General features: G+C 28.2%; 1 long non-coding RNA gene across 1 annotated transcript; it reads right to left on the reverse strand.

The window, feature by feature from the left end:
* Positions 1-692: 692 nt before the first annotated feature.
* On the reverse strand, positions 693-15,800 carry LOC132716785 (uncharacterized). The gene is made up of 4 exons (XR_009623870.1): positions 15,435-15,800; positions 8,797-8,906; positions 7,647-8,039; positions 693-3,423 (listed from the first exon to the last, which is right to left on the reverse strand). It is a non-coding gene; the product is annotated as an uncharacterized LOC132716785 (long non-coding RNA).
* Between the last annotated feature and the right edge of the window lie 343 nt (positions 15,801-16,143).

The following is a 16,143-nucleotide window of genomic DNA, read 5'->3' on the forward strand; positions in this document are numbered from 1 at the left end:
CTTCATTTCCTGGTGGCCCATTAAGACTGTCTATTTTAATGTGAATTTGTTTGCTGCATAGCGATTTAAAGTGCCGACCGTAGACATTTGCTTTTATTTAAGTTTTTGGCAATCATCCAGTTTCTGCACAGTACAATATAACGTCACTGACAAAACCTTTTCTATTTAATGCTTTTCAAGAGGTCGATGACAATACAAACTTGAGGTTTGACATTGATGTTTATGAAATATTCTTATCCCAGAATATAGCCATACCCATCGTAAAAAAGAAAAGAATGCCAAAAGGCCGGACAAAGAAATGTTCACATAAAAATATTCATAAAATTTCTTAGCTTCATACATTCAAACAGAAAGTCTTTCTAACAACATGCCATTTAAAAACACGAATAATATTTGAATATCTATGTTAAGAGCTTTTCATCAAAAATATTATATAAGCATCTATTTAAAATTCAACTTTGTTTTATCAAATAGCAATGCGTTTCCAGATATGTACATAATGCCCTTATGATTGAATTGAAAATCAATATATTTTTTTAGAGATAAAAAGGCCGATTAAAATCTTTAAAAGAGTATTAAACATTACGAACGTTAAACATTACCAAAGACTTCGCATTATTAAGATACAAACAAACTTCGCATAATTAACTAAAGGATATTTATGTTGGAAATTACAAAAAATAAGCAAAATATTGTGAAAATAATTTAATACTGATATATTAACAATATTGTCGATACATAACAATGAATACAGTTTTCAGGAGTATAGCTGTCTATTTAACATTGCAAAGATACATGTTCAATAATTGATTATATAGCACTTTATTGCAATGATTAATGTGGATTGTTTTATAATGTGCACTCTTTTCAGTATTTCAAAGATAGATAAAAACAACAGAAATTATGATATTCTTGAAAAGAATATTTGAAGAGTTACAAATAATTAAGTATAAAGTTTTATATTGTGACTAATAATTGTTTGTTCTGGACAATTTTATTATATCTGTAATATGTATAGAGAGATATTGAATCGGACTATACCTCTCACAAACATCATCTTTTTAGGTGATTTGTTGTATAATAGTAGTACTAAATACCACCAACATTATAACATAAGGCACTAAATATCCACAGACATGATCTGAATGATAAGTTATATGCTGGAGGGTAAAAAAGTTAATTTTATAAAATTTATAAGCAACTTAATTGGTTGCTTTGATTGTAAAATGAGTATTCTTCTGAACAAATTAATAAACTTTCCTTACGCTTAATTTCTATTATCAACTTAATTGTATGCGCACAACTTACACCGACAGCTTTTTATTTTTATACATTAGCACAATATGAACGCTTATTCTCAGACAAATATCAAAAAAAGATAAAAGCATAAAAGCATGATTCCATTTGAACCTTTTGGTAAAATGCCTTAATATTATAAGGCTACAATTTGGGACAATTCGGGTTAAAAATATAAAAATAAAATATAAACTCAATGGCGACATATACATAACTTTACTAATACAGTAACTGCAAAATAATTTCTAATGTGAAATATGTTCAGAAAATTGCATGTTGATGTATTCGTTTATGCCGCACATCCCTTTCTGAACAACGTGGAACCGAAAATTTACTGCTTATGGATGGAAAAAAAATAATTTTGGACAGTTATGCTACGTATGAAAACATTACTTAGTCTTCTAGTCTGATACAGTATAATTATTTACATGTTACGATCAATATGAAGGCGTATAAGCTTTGTTATTATGCAAATATTTAAATTTCGTCTTGTATTGAAGTGACAATCCATGATTACAATTGAATGAATTTAAATATTTTGTTTATTCACATTATTCATAAAAAAGTTTTATAATGATATGTTATCGCTTTTTATTTTTTTGGTGTTGTTTTTTTACAAAAAAGAAGCACCATGATTATATCTAATTTAAAACATTTAAAAGGTAAACAACAATGGTCTTTAAAGGCTCATCAAAAGTAATAACTCACAATTGCAAACAATACAAACAAAAAGATCCATATTTATAATTGGAATATTGGCAATGTGCTGTTTCTTTGAGCTATGTTATTGTAAGTAATACTGATTGCCATTTGTGTAATATTGTAACTAGAAGATATGATCAGAACACTTATCCCTTTCTCGATGTTTCATTATTTATATGTTGTATCCACTCGTTGTTAAAACAATACTGATTTGTTTTCATCCTAAAATGCGTTATCAAGAATATGCAAATAACAGATAAACATTTAGTTAATTCAGTTATTTCTTGGTCAGAAGATATATCATTTTACAATTCATTTCATACTATGTTTAAAATCATATAATGCTAATGGACGGATAGACTGGCATCAAACAATTTTGAATTATAAATCGTAACACCTGGTATTTTAGACATATGTCTTAAAAATCTTTTCTGAAATAATGTAACCAAAAAGCATGAAAATGTAAAAAGTTTGATTATAAAATACTGAGTGAAAATACACTTATCTGTCAATGATAAAATAAAACTTTGAAAAGGCATCAACAGGCAAACATTTGAGTGTTATGATTCGTTTGTGTATACTTTAGTTACTACGCTCTAAATAATTTTGTTGTCAACAAAGTAGTCACACTTTACATGATTTTATGCTCACAAAATTGTTGGTTCTCTATAACTGTCACAATCTCTTTGTTGGACACAAATACAACTTCACTCTTATCACCTTTTGTAGTGTAAAAATCAGGTTTTTAATTTCTTCATTTCCCTTTTAGTCTGATTGTCTATCACAATCCAAACAACTATAGCCGTTACAATAAGAACAGTTGTTACAATACTAAACAGACTTAAAAACACAGATAACTTTGCTCTCTTTTCACCTCTTACAACATTTCCATCTCTATAAAGTCTAGCGGCGGAAAGCGATAAGTACATTGCAATGATACCTAATGGAAAATTAAAACATAAAGAAACAAGGCAAGCGAGTGGAAGATTTGTATCCGGAACATTAGTGATTAAATTTGGCTTTTTGACATCTTTTGCCTCAGTTTCTGGTGTAAATTTTGTCTTTTTATTCTGATTTTCTGATTTTAATTTTGAACATTTGGTGATATTTGGTTTGCCTTCTGGTCTATAATTTCCTTCATCTGTTTTATCACCCATTTTGCCGTTTCACAGTAAGAAATGACTAGGTCATTGATTGTCTACTTTCAAAATAGGATATTGATATTCTGTTGTTGATTCTTTGTTTGTTTTACTCAAATTCCTATTTAAGTTTTAGATTATCCTGGTTAATTTTAATTATATCATTAGCTGCATGAAGAAGAAACATTACGAGATCACTGTATCTTATCTCTAACTGTCATATGTGTCCACTTCCGTATTACCGAAACGAAAGTTTTATTCCCAAAATGACTTTGCCTTGATCAGCCTGAAAATAGAAAAATGTGTATCATTTATATATTATCCTGTCTCTAACTCATGAAAACAGACTGATGAACATTTCCATATATGCAACTGAAATATAATACATTATATTCATAATTACAATATAGGATATACATACTTTTCTCTAATTGTATCAAAAAGTATTGCAACACCATTTTACACGACAGTTTGCTAGACATTTTGTTTCTGAATTTACGTATACGTAACCCAAACAAGATTATAAAAAATCGAAGAATGTGTTATAAAATACTTGTATTTTCCAACTTATTCTAGTACAAAGGTAAACTTTGTGAATGTTTCATTAGAAATCATGTTTGTTCTGGGTTGCACTCTTTCTATATTTCCTCTATTATTACGTTTATAACGTTGTTTATAAAACTCTTTGAACGACTGCACATCAGTACTAAATTGATCAGACGATTATTTGAAATGAATTAGGTTTCAGAGTCTTAAGTATGCATAATTATCCATGTATAGTTTCACAGTAGCATAGTGTGCAAATATATCAAGAACAGTTCCCTTGCAGGAACATTTTCATGATCAAGTTTTATAAAGCATTTAAAGCATGTACTTTAATAAAGAATACCATAAAAAGCTCTTTCACTTGAAAAATGCAAAAGCTTCGTATTATAAAACATATTTACTTTCATCCCTACCGATGAAGCACACTATTCTATTTATTTCTGGTATCTGAAAGATTAAAGAACAAACATTTGGTAAATATGATTGCTATAATATTAGTGATAAAAGTCTGTATACATTAATTGTAAATATATCTTAATCGGATACATAAATAGGGACATATAGCATAAATGCATCGGTCTCAAACAGAGTTATTGCCATTCCGAAATAACCTTAAGTGTGATAAAAATGATTTGTTAATGTTATTTGACGGAAATCTCTATTTCATAGTATCGATAAGTCCATTTAGACCGACTTTGATATTTAATCTTTTGCCAATCATGTTTTGTTTTCCTTTGATTTTGAAATTTTTTCCAAAATTCATATGCAAGTGGTTATAGTTCTGAAATATGAAAATGTACTCATAGTATCAAATTATATGTAGACATATGGTTGATCATTAGTTTTCATAAAAGATAATTATGATAAGCTTTAGAAGTGTTTTAAGGAATAAGAGATCAATTTGTGAAGATCCAATATTAAGCCTTACTTTGATACTGATGTACAGAAATCGTTTTGATGTGACAATAAGCAAATATTGATAGATAGATAAGAGTATATAGTATACATGTAATTCTTGTTTCAAAGATCCAAGTAATTTAAGTTTTTACGGTTGCAAGTACCTATTTTATTGCGTATTGGCGATAAAATAACGAAACTAACTCCTTATGATTGTGTTAAAAGGTAGGTTTGAATATTAACCAAAGAATATCTATTTTATGGCTTTACACAGATTTTAGAGTATTCGATGGATTTCGAGTTGTTAATTTACACTTGCATTGACAAGATCTGATCTGACATCAGCGGTTGCTTCCCAGACATGATTTGTACAGAATGATAAATTGCACCAAGATAGAGACAAATTAATCAAATAGGACTAAATTACAATTTGCATGTATAAAGTTCTCTTCATTTGAAGTCTAAGTATCAATCTGTTCACAATTGATTTCATTAAAAAACGATATTCATACAAGACAAAAAAAAGAAGATTTTTTTTTATAAAACATGTTTTTATAAAAACAAACTTTTCCATATTTACCGGCTGAAATAGTTTTCAAAGCAAATGCAGGTTAGTTAATATCATTTAATTTCGTTTTTAAAAATAAATGTTACATTAACGATTCTGTGTTACATGGCCTTAGGTCTTATTTAAGACCTTTTTTTATTTTCATTGACTTGGTCAACTGTTGAACTCACTAACGTCTTTGGAGACAGTGTATTGTGAAATTTTAGTGATATTCTAAATTTTTAATATGTTGAATAGCTGTAACCATATACATTTTCGTGAAATAATGAAAACGTTCTTTACATCGTGTTACTCCTGTACGCGTTTTAGTTAATTTAATCACTTAACATAAATTTGTAATTTAAATATAACAATAAAACTAAGTCATATTCACTCCAACAAGCAAAATCTTCTTTAATTTGATGATTCTTTTTTCATAAATATTGGATTTCCTCACGTTATGTTGAAATAATATAAACATAAATTAATGGCTTTCAAGAACTATTTGTGTATTAAAGGCGGGAACATAATACAGTACAGTTTTTGCTACTTACACGTTTATTTCAAAATAATGATGGTTCGTCTGCCAATGAGTATGAATATGCTATTTTGTTGCCCTTGAGAACAATCAAAGTTCTACATTTAATTATCGTGTGCAGCGGTTAATATGAGTATGTTAAGTAACACTGACGAAATATAATTGCAATTTCAGATTTACGTTTTTTTGAGACTGTTTCTTACACATCTCCTTGTCTGGGCTGGAACCAAACTATTTGTTTTTTTGATAGTGAACTGAAATTTTTCTATAAATCAGGAAATGAAACGAAATGAACAACACCTGTATTGCTTTATTTACTTACTATATTCAGTTCACGTCCGTGTAAGGGATGTAATTATGTTGTATATTTATCTTCGTTATTTGTCACAACTTTTTTTCAGTAACATCAAATAATTGTCTACAAAAGCTAAATAAATCTTTTCAATTTCAATTCTTCTACATTTGTTCAACTAAATATTACGTGTCAGATAATTGAAGGACAATAGGAATTTTCAGCCAGGCTATATGTTTAATTTACCGACTGAAACATAAGCCCTCGTATTACACAATACACTGTCCCAAAAGGCCTTACTAAATGAATTTAGACGTAGTCAAAGAACGGTGACGAATAGCAGAATGTTTCGCTGGTATACACATATATTTATGAAAAGTGAATTTTAATTGATCATTTTCTTTTAAATACCAGTATTAATGAACATTATCTGGTATATGTGTAAAATATTGTGTCCTTTTGTAAGTAATTTATAAAGAAAAACAATGTGCTTTCACTTGACTTGAATAATAATTCTTACTTTAACAAATTACCAAACTTTCTTTTAAACATTACATTAACTTATTGTCTTCCAATATGTAGAACATTGAATATTTAAAAAAAACATACAGGATATAGTTTTTTTTTAATGTTAAAGCCATTTATGCCCGAAAAATGAAGGTTCGTGCCCTGTTATAGTTTCCAAGATTAATCATTGTTACCTTAACCATCCCTTGCTATTGACGTCTGTTTGCAATTTATACAGTTATTGTGTTCTAGTATTTTGTATAGAAGTCAACATACTACTTCGTTAACATTTTGATACTTTCATGGCAAATTATTTCATCTTCATCGCTACTTTCTACTTTCAATTTAAGCTTCTTACATGCTTTAAAACCATAATTTGAGCATCATTAAACTCATGTTTGACTTTAGGTTTTTAAAAGATCTTTTCTTAGGCATTTTCTTGTGCTTTACTTTCCATCATAACCCTCTGCTCATTTGCATGATAAGCACATGAGATTGATAAATTTGATGAATTGTTTTTATCAAAGAGTTTAATAGTCTAAGAGCAGTTGCAACTATTTTTATATAGAAGCTTTGATAATTGATAATAATAAACAATATTCTTGTGTGCTAATTTGTTATCTTACAAACAATTTTCTTGTAATTACGTTACGCATCCATATAAACACTTCTCTAAAAATTGTGTTACTTTCAAAAGTATACATAGACCCTATATTATCTTTTTAGTGACAACTTCATTTCTCTGTTTTCCACTTTCAAATTGCCAATGTACATGTATTACGAAACATTAAAATATTAATTATAGCATTATTAAAGTTGAAAAAATCAAACAACAATAGTTTCCCAAAGTAATAACAAAAGTCACTGCGATGTACATGGAAAATAAAAACAGAGATAAACTGATTCTGTTCGTAAGATATACTTGAAAATGCAACATCTCTCATGTCCGTTTGTACTGGCTAACAATAACAATAATGTATTGACTTTAACCGCTAATTCACAATTGATCCTGATTTTAACAAACATTTAAGCGATAACAGCTTTTCTTTTTTATACTTTGAGCAATATTAAAAATGTTTCAGAATCTTTGTTTGTGCAATGTAAAATTTCATCAAGTGTTTGATATTTTTCAATTTAACAGTAAAAGCGATTTAAAAAAAGTAATTTCTTCTAGGTACTCACAGAGTGTATAGATATTATCCAATCTAAGCAACTAGTTACAAAAATGAATCCTATTTCCCGCTCTTGAATTAATATCCACTTTTAAATATATCCTCTTAGTCTCCTTTCTTATGCAATTAATAAAACTCACAAAAAGTGACGTTTTTCATGGTATTTCTTATCACACAAGTAGTTTATAAGCATTCCATTCTATCAACATGACAAATAACACTCCAAAATCACCGAATTACCAGTACACACAATTTGTACTATTGTAGAGATCGGCTTGCTACCAACTCTTTACATTCCAACAGTAGTATTTTGTATGTCTATTCAGTAATTACATCATACAATAATGTATAATACCGTGTTCTCTATGCATATTTTTCCTATTACCAAGGCTGCTTATATAAGCTACAACAAGAGAAAATAAATGTCAGAAATTATAGTCAACAGCATAAATGAATAATGTCTTCTTTTGCAAGGTAACAACCTTGGTATGAACTAATGCAATGTAACAATATTTTTTAACTCTTGTATCAGTAGATTATATACGTTCTTTTTAAATAGCTATGATATTTAAACACCAAATACATTATAACCACACTTTTTTACCGAAATTAAAATTGTTACATCACGCTTGCGATTACATTTGTTAATTGTATCAAAATATGTATGGAATTAACGCCCTTATTGTACATTTGTATTGATTCATATTTGTTATGGAAAATATTACCTAAATTATTCGTGATTGACGTATCAATTTACAATAGATACAATACACCCGAATTCAGTTTCAGAAAGGTATTTTGTTCAACATAAAAATAGTTCGAATTTAGTTTCAAAAAGGTACTTTAATAAGTCACAAGCAAAACTGTATGTGATTCATATTGTAATATTTGATAAATGTTTTTTTTTTTAATCAACACATGGTCTATACAAAGTTTATGTTGTATATACATGCATGTTTGCACTTGTTACACTTAAAATACAAACAAAAGCCGGATGTTGTACTTCTGTTTGCAAGTTGATTATTTTTATAGCGTAAATGGTTTAAATATCAAATTCAAAGTGCAGTAAATAATAATGTTGCTCACGAAGAATTATGTTTTTTACATTAAATTTATATAATTGAATGAAGCCTGCATAAATATTCATATGGACTACGCACTGCTCTCAGTTTGCAGAATCAAAAAGCATCACCGTCGCACTTCGAATGCACATGTTAACATCCCCGATAGCCGAGAAAACGTTGTAGGAATATCTTTTGTACTGAATAACCTACAATTATGAAGAAAATATTAGTATTCTAATTTTCAAGAAAGAAATAGAGAAACCATTCACCTGCGGAACAGAACATAAACTCATTACTTCAATTAGTACATCAAATAAGAAACATTGCTCAATCTATTGTTGTTGAGCGTTAATATAATATAATACTATAATAACGTCTATTACAAGAAGCAACATGCTGGCCAAATGCCGACAGACACTCTGCACAATGTATAGCTAGAAATATACGTTTGGATCTTTATCTAATATATAATTGGAATTTGCTGATCCTTTTAATAAATTGTCTATGTACAAGAAGACCTATTTTTCGTTATCTTAACTAATATTTATTATCAAACGTCACACGTCAAAAAGTATTATTCGGGACTTTAAAATGTCAATCTACTAAAAGTATTATATAGTTCCATTTCACTATGCATTTATTAATAGCGTGTCACCGTTCCGATTCATTGATCGAGATACTTCGTACTTTCTTAATGTACGTTTATTAGATATACATTATTTAGCGTTTTAAATGAGTGCAACCACATCTTTCATTTCAAAGCTTGATTTATTTTCAAATGCGTCATATCAACTTTTTCCACTGATGAAATGAAAAGTAACCATCATTTATTTGAAAACATAATTTCTTTTGTCTATATTCACGGAACATAGGTCAATGATAATACGATCATGCCGGCAATATATCTTTTTCTAATGTTAATGGTTAAATAACATGACACGTTCAATTCTACTTATTTCAATTTACACAATTGCTCCAGGATTAGAAGTCTTCATGTTTAAAGTGAACATGAACGTCACACTAGTCAAATAGCAATAAATCCTCTTCCTACTAAATAAAAGACAATGTCATTAAAAATTTAAGAACGACTTGTAATACGTTCTGCATATAGTATCTTTTTAATTGATATGAATTACATTTCACGCAATTGAAATTAGTTTAAATAAATGCATTGTCGCCTGACATTTGACTGTAATTTGTAAAACTGTTTATCTCAGTTTTTAGCAGTTTGAAAAAATGTATTTTTCATGGGTATTCACTTTACTTTTGCTTTACCGGGATGCATTTAAGTTTCATTTTATCATTATGATATAAATAGAAACTAATGATTAAACGAATTTATAAGATTCCGTTTTAATTACTTTGATCGTTTAAGGCACTGTACACTGTATAAGAATTGTAAACGTTTTAGTTGTTTGTTAGTATAAAGGTACTTTCTAAATTTTTATATTTCTTTGGAAAACATTTATAAAGATTAATGGTAATGCATTAATGTTTACAATAGTTATTTATAATTGATTTTTTCCTCATAATGCCCAATTTCATTTTTGCCCTTTTACTATTTTTAATAGATACCTGTACAGGTAAATTGAAAGTATATGTTGTTTTCATTGAAAGAATTACAAACAATTGCCAATTATTACAAGTAATTACAAAAAATGTTTTCAATCTGAAATCAAACCTACATTTTTATTGGAAGAATTATCTAAATATCTTTGTTATGCACTGCCTTAAACATTCACTAACTGAGGCCCTACTAAATAACATTCAATAATTGCAGACTGCAAGTACAATTTACAACATATGCAGTCCATATTAATTTACTGAGATTTCTTTTAATCATTTATGTTCAACTGTCAAAAAAATCGACATTAAGTGAGCATGTTGTAATTAAGCAAACTGTTAGTAGATTCAACCTTTTAAAATCTGTACACATATCTAATTATTCTTAGATTTATATATATATTTTATGTTCATTTTCTCAAACATAGCATTAAGGAATTTTATTACGGTATACAAAAAGGCAATCGAGTAGACGTTCGTTGCAAAAATTTGTATCATTGCCAATGGAAAGCAAAACAGACACAAAAATATCTGTGGTGAGCATTCCTATGAAATATTAAATAAGTTCACGTCACTTGCGTGATGATAAGAAAATTAAAAGGGAATGGTATGTTGAGCTATAAGAAAATTATATATCCAATAGCTAAATGTTAACATGTTACTGTCAAAGAAATATGCTTATAGTGATAACATTCATTGATAACATTCGCAAGAAGACAAAAATGTGCCCTGATTAATGCACTGCAATATTTAATCCATTAGTAGTATCTCTTACTCTTGTCCTTCTAACGATACTTTTCCGTTTATTTGTTGCATGCTCATTTCCTTTGTAATTTGTCATGATTTATTTTATTTTAGTTACACAATCAATGCAATTTGCACATTTTAGATTCTTGTAACGGGCACATGGTCATGTTATGTAAACTGCATGCTTAATTTGTAAAACAAGTAAAAGCATGTAAAGTATACATCGAAAATTGTCAGAAACAGCATAATCAAATTGTGAAAAATGTGGAAATTAGATTTACATAAAGAAATTATAAAGTATTTACAAGAAACATCATTTCTTCTTATTAAAATATTGATTATACAAATAAAGAAAAACGCGGTATATTGTTTTAAATAAGCTTGTACACATAAAAAGAGATTTTGTGCTTTACGCTAACAAAATATTAAATCGCGCCTGTTTAGATACTTAGATCAAAGTTTGTTATCTAAAGTAATATTGAGTGGGAAGTTCTTATTCAGCAACAGTTGTTTTTGTTTTGACATTGTGTTTCGTTTATTAACAGCATCTGAAGTATGTCGACCATATTATTTTGTTAATGTTATTTTTAAGGCATTGCTATTGGTTGAAACAAAGCAATAGTTACAAACTTATACGTTTGGTGAGTAGCTACTTATTTCTCTAAAGATTCTGGTGCATAAACCTCAAATGAATGTATCCCTAAAAGTACTTTTCATTATATTCTAGGAGAAGTTATTTGCTGCATATATGATTTATCAATTTCATTCCTGTGCATTACGTTTATTACTTAAGATTCTCAACAAGAAAGCATTGAAAGCAATGAACACAAAAGTAAAAATACTTGAAATAGCACATTATATGTTATTATGAAAAGTGCACCACTCACTCCAATGGCACCTCCTAAAGTACTACTCAATCGTAAACTAATGTATTAGAATCTATGATTACGAAATACCTTGAGAATGTTAATAGTTTGGGCAATTGTTTAACATTTGTCACACCTTTAAGAATAAGGATTCTGATAATTTAAAAGCCTTAAATTCTGAAATTGTAGACTTAGATATGATTAAGTCATTTGACAAAGAGAGCTCATCTATATTTACTTTTAAAGATATATCTTACTCAAATTTGATATTTGAAAATATTGAAAATTGCTACACTGTCTCTTTTCTTTGTAAATATAAAATCAACATGTATCACAGAGTAGATATGTTATATTTTAAATTCTACACACTTTAGGAGGTCACAATATGAATCAATAGTGTCATTTAAAAAAACAGCCCGTTTTCTTGCTGTTGTTTTTTTTTTAGAAAGGACCAACTTTACTTGACCTGTAATGGGGAATGAAGCTTTACATGTGTAGTTTTTACATTGTCTAATTCAAATTAGGCACATTCAGTAAGAATTAAATAGATTTCAATAAAGTTCTGCGATAAAATTATTTTACTCAAAGAAGAGCATATCTTTAAAAACTATAAAAAAAATCAAATTTCTTTTATGTGTACGTAAGCATCTTTATCTGTCTTGTTTGTTTTACAAAAAAAGTGTAATGAATCTATTCCAAAACTGTCTGCCCAGGGTTTTTTTCTCATCAAAGCATACAACATCCTGTTTTTTTTAAATTCTAACTCTTCAAGGTGGAAAATCACATTTGCAACATTGCACCCGCGTTATTGCGATGATAGATATAACTTATCTGATATATTCATCTTATATACGTAAATAATCACAATACACATCACATCCTATTATCCTTGTGACATGAAAAAGCAATAAATGCTGCGTGCTTCGATCATTTTTGTACGCGCTTATATTATAATGCATTCCTTTTAATTATCTTCAATAATAGATGTATTTATTATGAATTCTTTACAATTATAAATACTTAAAAGAAATTACATTTGAATGCAAACAATATAAGTTTTCTAAAAATGAATTTCAGAGTTTATCTTATCACAAGTACCATTAAAGAGAAATTAGATAATTTTTTAAAATCTTATTATAATTTTATAATAATTGTGTTAGATAATGAACTGTTAATTATTTAAAAAAACACGATTATTTCTGTAGCGTCTGTGCTCGTTTTTTTTAAGATATCAGAATAACTCTCAAATACATTAAGAAATTGAACAAAAATAGTTGCTTTATTGTAAACTCAGAAATTCAAGATTATTACAGTCTTGGCACTTTGTTAATTTGCACTCACGACATGAATATTATTTATATAACTATCGCCATACCCTTCCCAATCAAACATATAGATTTTATTTAAAAAAAATAGTTTTCACTAAAAACAAAAACAAAAAAAAAATTTAAAGTTGTATTTTATATAGTCTGGCATTTCTTCTTGATGTTATTTAATTAGACAGACTCACTGATGGAAAATGTCATATATAAGAACCAAAGAATTAAAATATTTTCTTATAATGTAATGACTCAATACGTGGTAGACATGCATAAAACCACTGGCAAAGCTAACTATAGGTTGATATTCAAGGTATAATGTTCTTACTTGCAATAAGTTTTATTATTATAACGAAAAAGAAAAAAAAAATTCGCTATATTTATCAGCGTTAAATTTTTCAAGATTTTATTCAATAACCTATTATCAAACATTGTCTACAGGACATCTTTTTATTTATTCTACATTTTGTTCAGGTAAGTATTACCTGTTAAATGATAGAATGGCAAAAGGAATTTCAGACAAGCTATTTGGTTTACTTTACCAATATAAGACCTCATATTACACAATTACACTGTCCCAAAAGACCTTGACATAGTCAAAGAACAGAAACGAGTAGCAAAAAGTTAAAAGTTGTATAAGTGAAGATTCTCTAATTATATGTTGTGTCCTTTTATAAATTGTTAATATAATTCATTGTGTTTTCACATGTTTTAAATAATAATTGTGTTTGTTGACGTTTTACCGATTGCAATTTACATGATTTACTAGCAGTACATTAAAACTAAAAAATAATTTACTGTTGTCAAAATATGTTAAATCATTAAACAGTTTTAAAATCAAGGCCATTAATGAAAGAAAATTCACTCTTGTTTTTTACATGCCAAAAGCAGTTTATTTTTGTGCCCTTCTATAGTTTCCAAAAGGTTACTCATTGGCAAATTACCTAAACCATCCCATGCTTCTGCCGTTTATCGGCAATAAGTTCAGTTATCGTGTTCTAGAATTGGGTATGGAAGTCAACATACTACTTTATTTAAATCATTTCACATTCAGTGCTACTTCCTGTAAGTATTTATACATCCTACATGCAAAAGCATTATTTGAACATTACTAAACTCATGTTTGTCCTTTCTTAAGATCGTTTTCTTAAGAAAAATATGCCTTTATTTCCATCAGCATGTTACGCTTACTTGCATGGTAAGCACTAACGATTGATACATTTGATAAATTGTTTTATCTAAGTTTGTAATAGAGCAGTTCAACTATCATAAAAACCATATATACTGATATATCTGAAGCTTTGATATCATTGAACAATATTCTTCCCTGCTGATATGCTATCTTACAAACCTTTCTTGTAATTACGTTTGGCATCCACATAATTACTTCTTTATATAGTTCGTAACTTTCAAATTGCTATAAGGTATACATAAACTTTTAAAAAAAGAATATCTTTGAAAGCGACTTTACCTCATTTCTGTGTTTTCCACTTTAAAATTGCATTATTAAGGATTTAAAGATCATTTCTTATAAATAACAAATGTGGAAAAAACAAACAATAGTTTCTCAAAGTAATTACAGATTGGCGTGATTGCGATGTTTGTTGAAAAATAAAGATTGTGATTGATTGAGTCTGTTCATAAGAAAGTTTGAAATTGAAAGTGCAACATTTCTCATGCCCCTTTGCACCGACTACGGCAGTATATTAAACAATAATGTATAAGTTTCAATGACCACAAAGGATCAGTCAATGTAACAGTACCAAAATAAAGAACGAGCAACATTTAACATATGAAATAAGTTTAACTGTTGCAATTGTTACAAAACATTATTTTTTGAAGTAATGTATTGTTTATATAAGACTATTGGTGTTTACGAGAACTTTAGATAAGGCCTCGGTATTGATATCAAATTGGTCGGCGTATTAAACTTTCTTGTACCATGTTGTTGTCAGGTATGAAAAACTATAAAATGTCTATATCACTTCCTTTATTTATTTTTATATAATTATCACTTATAAAATATACTTATTCACAATTAATTTCTTTAATTGTCTTCTGATTTAAACAAACATTAAAGCGGTAACAGCTTTTCTTTCTTTACAGAAAGCAATATTTGTTTTTCAATTTGTTTTGTTTGCAAATGCTTTACAATGTAAATTTTCAACGACAGTTTGAAATCTTTCAATTAAACAGTAACAAAGCGATTTAAATAAAGAAGTTTCTTCTAGGTACTCACACAGTTTACAAATGTTATCCATTGTAAAGCAACTAGTAAAAAACGAATCCTATTTGCTGCATTTAAATTAATATCCGCTGTAAAATAAATCCTCTGAGTCTCATTTCTTATGCAATTAATAAAACTCACATATATTTTGGCGTTTTTCAAAGTATTTCTTATCACACAAGTAGTTTATAAGCATCCCATTATATCAACAAAAGGAATAACACTCCAAAAACAATGAATTACCACTGTACATAATTCTTACTGTTGTAAAGATCGGCTTGCTACCGACTCTGTATCTTCCAACAGTAGTATTTTGTATGTCTATTCAGTTATTACATCATACAATTATGTATAATACCGTGTTCTCTATGCATATTTTTTCCTATTACCAAGGCTGCTTATATTAGCTGTAACAAAGAAAAAGAATGTCAGACATAGGCAACTGCATTAATGAATAATGTCTTCTTTTGCAGAAGAACGAACAGGGAAAGAAATAATAGAATGTAACAGTGTTTTGCTTTTCTTTTGTATCAGCAGATTACATAATGTTGTTTTATTTAAATAGCTATGTTGTTTGAACGCTAAATACACTATCACTCTTTTTTTTTTAACAAGATTGAAATAGTTTCAGGTCGCTTGCAATAACATTTGTTAATTAAATTAAAATATGGGTTTGTTTACCGTCCTTTTAATACATTTGTTACGATTCATTTGTTGAAAT

This window comes from Ruditapes philippinarum, unplaced genomic scaffold (assembly GCF_026571515.1).
Source record: "Ruditapes philippinarum isolate M1 unplaced genomic scaffold, ASM2657151v2 ctg480_1_1_1_1, whole genome shotgun sequence".
NCBI classification, from domain to species: domain Eukaryota; kingdom Metazoa; phylum Mollusca; class Bivalvia; order Venerida; family Veneridae; genus Ruditapes; species Ruditapes philippinarum.